General features: G+C 46.8%; 1 protein-coding gene across 2 annotated transcripts in view; it reads left to right on the top strand.

Annotated features, from left to right (window-relative positions):
* The first annotated feature begins 79 nt into the window (after positions 1-79).
* The window catches only part of LOC136439587 (unconventional myosin-XV-like), a 111,977-nt gene continuing 105,228 nt past the window's right edge, over positions 80-6,828 (top strand). For both annotated transcript variants that reach the window (XM_066435010.1, XM_066435008.1), the window contains exons 1-2: positions 80-153; positions 3,622-3,761. The gene's annotated coding sequence lies outside the window, so the exon portion shown is untranslated. The remainder of the gene's footprint in view (positions 154-3,621; positions 3,762-6,828) is intronic.

Raw genomic sequence — 6,828 nt, 5'->3', positions numbered from 1 at the left:
AAGTAACAACACCCCTACTATCAATGGTCCGCTTCTCACATCCGGTCGGGTCAGTAACCTGTGACCTGTAAAGATTTGACCCAGAACCGGAAGTTACACGTGCAGCGCGCTAAATACAAGAATATGCAGCACAACATCGAAGCGATGAAACAGGTACGTTTGAGTAGCCCCTTGTTTCCAAGAAAGGTACGTCAACGTTTGCTAGGCTGTAACCTTAGTTGTTGTTGTTGTTGTTGTCCTTGTTTAACGTCTATTATATCGCTAGACGTGGTCTCTTGGTGCTGTTTACGCTTGGTTCAGATACGAGGCTAAATTAATTATGTCTCTCTCGGTGTTTAACTCTTGGTCGCTTGTGCTTGCGTGCTGCTGGAAGTGTTTCTAGGAGAGCACATCGAGTCTGTGCGTGCTCTCGATGTACCGGTACTTAGAGCAAAGGTACCGAGTTCACCAGTTCCTCACTGGGCGCCGAGTAACGAGCTCTTGAACAAGATAGCCTCGTCACTGGACGTCCAGCATGCATCACGGAAGAAAGTACTCTCCAACTTCAACTTCAACTTAAGTTACCCCCAAATAACCCCGCTAGGGGCAAAGTAGGGGGGGAGGAGGTCCCAGGCTAAGGCGGGCAGACCTCCAGCCTGGCACGGAATGACTCAACGGTGGGAGCCGTAACAACCGCGCCAGGCAGGGCGTTCTACTCGGGGATAATTTTGTGCGGGGGAAAAATGAATGTTTGTAGGAGTCGGTCCGGGCGAAAAGTGGTTGAAATTTGAGCGTGTGGCTCCCCCGGGTGCGCCCCTGAGCTGGTTTCAGTAGACTATCTGTGTTAATGTTGATGTAGTTATTGACTAGCTTATAGAAGAAGGTGAGGCGGGCGTTCCTCCTCCTTTCAGAGAGAAGGGTCCACTGCAGGTCATTGATGAACATTTGTGTCACGCTGCTAGTCTGCCGGTAGTCATTCAGAGTCAGTCGGGCGGCCCTGGGCTGGACGGCCTCCACCGCCTGTATCCCTTTGGTGGTATAGTATACTTCCAAGCATAGTATGGGTTTCGGGTAGCCTGAGTGTCATCCTGTTTCAGTTCCAGGCTCTACCTTCAAGAGCCTGGAACTGAAACAGGATGACACTCAGGCTAGGTTTCGGGTAGCTTGATATACAGTCAAACCTGCCCAAGGCGACCACCCGGGGGACCGAGCAAAAACGGTCACGATGGACAGGTGGTCGCCATGAAGAGGATTCCAATCATAACATGTTTCCAGGTCGAGGTGTTCAAATACTGTGTACTACGTAGATGGATGGAAAATTATGTGATTTTAGACAGCATGACCCCCACCAGGTTCAATTCTCATTCACAGAAAGATCCTACAGAAATTACATTTTCTGTTATCGTTGTAATATTTGTATACCGTCACATCGTGAACAAATGTTCGTCATAATTTTGACTCAAAACAATGTCTGCCTCGATGATCTCGAGCGCCCTCCTGCATTCACACGTTACGTTAAAGTAAGAGTACACACACACACACGCATATAAAATCTAGGTTTTAAGGCCTAAGACAAATCCCTAGAAAACACCTGCTGACCCCAGCCTTCTTTTGGGCGCCGACCGCTGGATTAAAGCGGCAAAAAGTTTTCGATCTGACAAGTGAAGGATTGAAACGGAAAGGTGTGATACTGACGCCGAGCACGCTACTGCATTGAAAGGTAACAGTGGAGCAGAACGCACAGCGACGGCGATTACAAGCAAGCAGCGCCCAATAGAGGTTTGTGAGGGTCATGGAAATAACAAGAATATAAGAATATTAATTTTTATCAATAATGAGAGTATTCTAAATATTCATACACAGAAGCGTCGTGTTTTAGAAAAGTCAGTGTTATGCCGCGCTGAAACAAAGATGGCGTCGCGGACCAAGGAACAACATGTCTCGGCCAACGTTTTGCCCTCCACCGCGGAGTCATTTTTCGGGGGGAATATAGTAAGACAGAGACACATTTTTGTTGAAAATACAAGAAATGGATAGTAATTTCTGTGAAATCTGACTTTTTGACGCCATGCACTTCGTGATAGTTTTGAAAATTGAGTTCAAACCAAGGAGGTTAAATAACCTCCTTGTTCAAACCGAACCGGGAGCTTGAGGTAAACTATAAGATTACGATGGGCACAACAACATCGATATTTGTTCGCAATCCTTTGTATTTACAATGTTTATAGTGGGAACGTTTTATTAAAACACTTCATGGAGGAATCAATGCTATTCAAATATTTTTGTCCGTCAAGGGCTTAACAAAATTTCCGCGAAATCCGACAGCAAAATTTGATGTCACCGCACGCTGGAAAAACGCGGTCGCCATGGCCAGGGATTGTGCTCTTTGCGGTCCCAATTCGTGGCGGTCGCGGTCGTGTTGGACGGGTGGTCGCCTTGGGCAGGCCGCTTAATGCTTGTGCCTATGGGGAAAATTTTCGGGACCGAGAAAAACCGGTCGCCATGGCCAGGTGGTCGCGTTGAAGAGGTGGTCGCCTAGGCAGGTTTGACTGTACATCGCAATGTGATCGACCGTCACTTGAATTTGCGTTGCGTTACGTAAATTGACGTGTAAACTTCATATCAACTGTACTCTACTCTACTCATATTGGAAGCTGGCCACGGAATATTTGTTGTCCCTTGTTTTATCTGGTTTTCCACAGCGGAATATTTGTCATCACTGCTTTTCCAACCCCGCACATACTCTCATCTCTCGGTTTCCAACTTGATAATTCGGAGATGTCCAGAAACGAAGTCGCCTCATTGCTGGACGACCACATATGACAAAACTTTGTCACTGGAAGTCTAGCGATGAATAAGGCACATTCGGTGCTGGACATCCGAGTGATAACAAAGGAACCCATGACTAGGGGTGGATACCGGTTAGCTGGACCTGATTCGGACCTTTATAACGGGTTTGCGGAAAAGGCTGGGCTGTCTACCTGGCCTGGCTAGCTGGCCTGTCTACCTGGGCTGTCTACCACGTCAGGCTAGCAACCCAGAAACTCAGAAACCCCCATTCATATCCCCACAAATTGTGAGGCCCCAGTGCAGTCGCGCCCCCTAGCGGAACGTTTTCAAAGCACACCCGTTAATCTGGGCGCGGCACAGCACACGCCGATCGTCATTCACGGGAACTGCGATTTTCGTCCCCTCTTCTTGATTCGATATTTGATACAGATTTCATATTTGATACAATTTCCCACTATAATACATTCCGTTTCTAATATGTTGGATTTGATTTGATTCAGTGCAGAAGATCGCTACGTACAATGTGTATTATTGGATGTGTATTGAGGAATACTGGGATGGTTACAAATCGTGTTGAAGTCAAACAATTTTGGACCAAGAAAGTGCGATTTCTCTTGGTGGCCACTAGCATTGATTTACCCGACAATCTATCATCTTATCTATGTTGTTCTTTATAAACAGCCAAATAGTACAAAATCTATAAAAAGTGCTGCTACTGCCATTTCCTCAAGTGTATTTAATCATCTTGTACAAGCTGCAAAGAATTGAATTATGGTGCACCTTCACATAAGGATGAAAGTCATGTTCAGCTTGATCTGTAACTATCTTGTAATTTGACAATTGAACCTGCAGGGAGAGTGGTACTGTTCAGGAGCAGCGCCTGTGTTCCCACAGCAGGCAGGTGAACCACGTACACTTCCCATGGCTCAGATTTGGAACAGGCCAACTGCACTGAGCAGATCTAGAGGAAGACACATCAGAAGACACATCAGGTGCGTACTGCTGGTACAAAGAATCCTTGCCATATGAACAATAAAAAAGCCAGAACCCAGAAAAGAGCAGTTGGGTACCCACCAACAATATAGGGCAGACCTTTTCAAGATCCTCCCAGACATTTAAGAGATGCCCATGCACAGAATGATTAAAAGACAAAGCTACATTTTCTAAATTTTTATTTTACAGTAGTAACGTTATTGCCTCACTTCATTTCAAGCACAAATAGGTCAAGGGCTCAAAATACACTTTTGGGAACAGGTGCACTGACACACAGAAAAGGTTTGGGTGCACAACATTGAAATCTAAACATGGTAGAATGTGAGCAAAACTACAACGTCTTAGTCTCCCGAGAATAATCATACATTTGTTGGCCTTCTTGGTTGACTCACAGACTCGTTTGTCCCACTTCAGATTGGACTGCAACCAGATTCCCAACACTTTAGCAATGATCACAGCCAGAAGGGGTTTACCCCCGAGAGTTAAGGGTGGAGGGGGAGGTGGGTTCTTCATAAAACATACAGTCAGTACCATACATTTCTTTGGGTTTAGTTTCAGTTGTGTTGGACCATACTTCAAGTAAGTCCACTTGATCCTGAAGGTATGACTGTTTGCACACGCTTCTGTTTTCTCTGAGTGTTAAATCATCCACATATTTCCAGTGATCGTCATGTGATTGACTTGCATCGTTGATCATACATACGAAAATGACAGGGCCTAGTTTGGTGCCTTGTGGCACTCCTGAAGTCAGTGTTTCCCAGTCCGACACGGCAGATCCGTAGCATACTTTCTGACGCCTTTCTGTCAGGAAGCTGACAATCCATGGTATAACAGAAGCTCTAGTGCCCATGCTCAGTAATCTACAGATAGCGCGTTGATGGCTGACGGTATCGAAGGCCTTTGTAAAGACAGCCTCCTTCCATTGGGTGGGGATGACTTCTTCTCTTAGTGATGTTATTATTGGGTCGGCCAAATACTCTCTTTTCGCAGCCAGGGGCTGAATTGCGAGGAGCGCACATTTGGCGGGGCTAGATCGCAAGGGTCTGTAGCGACTGCCATTCGGCGCGCAGGTGACCTCAATACGACAATTGCCCCATGTGCGGCCATAGGACTGTCGGTTTTGAACCACTCACACTGGAAAGGACCCCTACTTTTCGATAAGTGGGGTGGGTTCTTTAACATGCTCGAGGTGTGGCTCTCCTCAAACACGGGACCTCCATTTAACGTCCTATCCGAGGGACGTCCCTAACCGAAGCTAGGTACTCATTTACACCTGAGTGAAGTGAGGAAAGTCATGTTAAGTGCCTTTCCTAAGGGCATAATGTCAACGGGACAATCAGGGAACCCCGGATTTGAACTCAGTATCTCTGGGTTCTGGGGCCAAGCACCCTGTCACTGCTGGCGCTGGTAAGCACGCAGGCAGATCTTTGGTGCATACAGGAGGGGACTGCTGAGAGACACTGGACAGGTGTTAGTTTATCTCATCCCCGACAGCTTGGTGGTCCCCTGGGTCAACATTACTAGCAGGTACGTGTATGGAACTGGTTGGTTTTGCAATGTTGCAAAGAGGTATTGATGGGTTTTCTTGTTTCAACTGTTGCACCTTATTAGCATAGTGAGCTATATTTGCAATCTTTATGGAGTGGATGACTTTGTTCCTAAGACTTTTCCAAACCTCATTGTTCTGCTGATTGAAGGCCTTCTGTCGTTTCCGTATCAGTCATTTTATTATTGCAGGGTGTTGGTAGTGTGGGTTAGGTGTTTGACGAGGAGGTCTTGATGCAGTGAGTCTGGAGGGATGTAAATGCCACAGATTGCAATGATTTATCGCAGATACAGAACGAGGAAGCCTGTAGGGGCGCGCCCAAACCCACAGGTATTCTAGTTCCTCTGGCACTTTGATTCCTTCAAGTTGTCAAGAGGGAATGTCTTCATGAACGTAGACTGCTACGCCACCTCCGCGTTGGCTCGATCGACATTTCAGAAATGCAGAAAATCCGTCTATGGGTAACATTTGTGAATATGTGACAGAACCTGGGTTCTAGCTCTTCACGGCTCTCTAACAAACGCTGATGCTGGGTATGGTAATGCAGTTGGCAGTGTTTGTTTGGCCACGGTTGCCATGCGAGGAATGCTCAGATTTGCATAACAAAGATGGAAAGATGTCCTGCATCTCATACCTGTGACCGACCACTGAATGGTGGAAATTTTGCGATGGCAGTTCTTTCCAGCCCGGGTACCTTGGGGCCGGCTACGGAGACGCAACAATCCCAGCTCACGTAGTTGTGTCTTCAGTTGCGGTCCTGCTGGTAGCGCCGACGACTTGACCTGGCGGAAGAAACCCGCACTGTACAGTAAAAACCCTCCCCGCCATAACTCCAGAAGACAGGTCACAGAGTCCCTAGATCCACAGAAGTTGTAGAAAGCACACACACACAATATGGATAATTGGATAATGATAATTGCATCAGCCAACAAAAATTGCTAATGTTTCGAAGGCCAACACGGCCGCTTTCACTTTGCAATACACAAAATATCTACATGGTTGTACCTGGCAAGTCCTGAAATATGAACTGGATATGAAAACCTGTAAACATTATGTAGGTCCGAGGTCTTTTTGTTGCGCCAATGCAAGAGGGTCCAACACAGGTCCGACCGTGGCCCGGCGAACGCCGAACGCGCTCTTAGAGAATGCTGCGCAGAACAAATGCGCAGAACACCGTCTGCAGTTTGATGGGAAGGTCAGAAGGTCACCCGCCTTCCAGGGCAAGTTGGCCTGAAAAATAGGCACACGTTCGCAGCTAGAACTCTTGATTCCGTTGCTACATTGATATGTAACTTGGCATATCGTTTGCTAGATTGCGTGTGGTGATGCACGATGTCTATTTTACAAGGTAACAGTGACTAGATTACCACAGCAAGTAGTGAAATAAGCCACCCTATATCTGCTTACAACATTGCCCGATATCGGGCCGAGCTAAATCATGTGCGGGATAGGAGGGCTGTTCCATATGCCCGTCAAAAAAGGGGTGCATTTACAGTATGCCTAAACACCTCACCCGAACT

The sequence above is a fragment of the Branchiostoma lanceolatum genome, chromosome 8 (genome assembly GCF_035083965.1).
Source record: "Branchiostoma lanceolatum isolate klBraLanc5 chromosome 8, klBraLanc5.hap2, whole genome shotgun sequence".
Lineage (NCBI taxonomy): Eukaryota > Metazoa > Chordata > Leptocardii > Amphioxiformes > Branchiostomatidae > Branchiostoma > Branchiostoma lanceolatum.
This window is presented reverse-complemented; position numbering and strand designations above follow the sequence as displayed.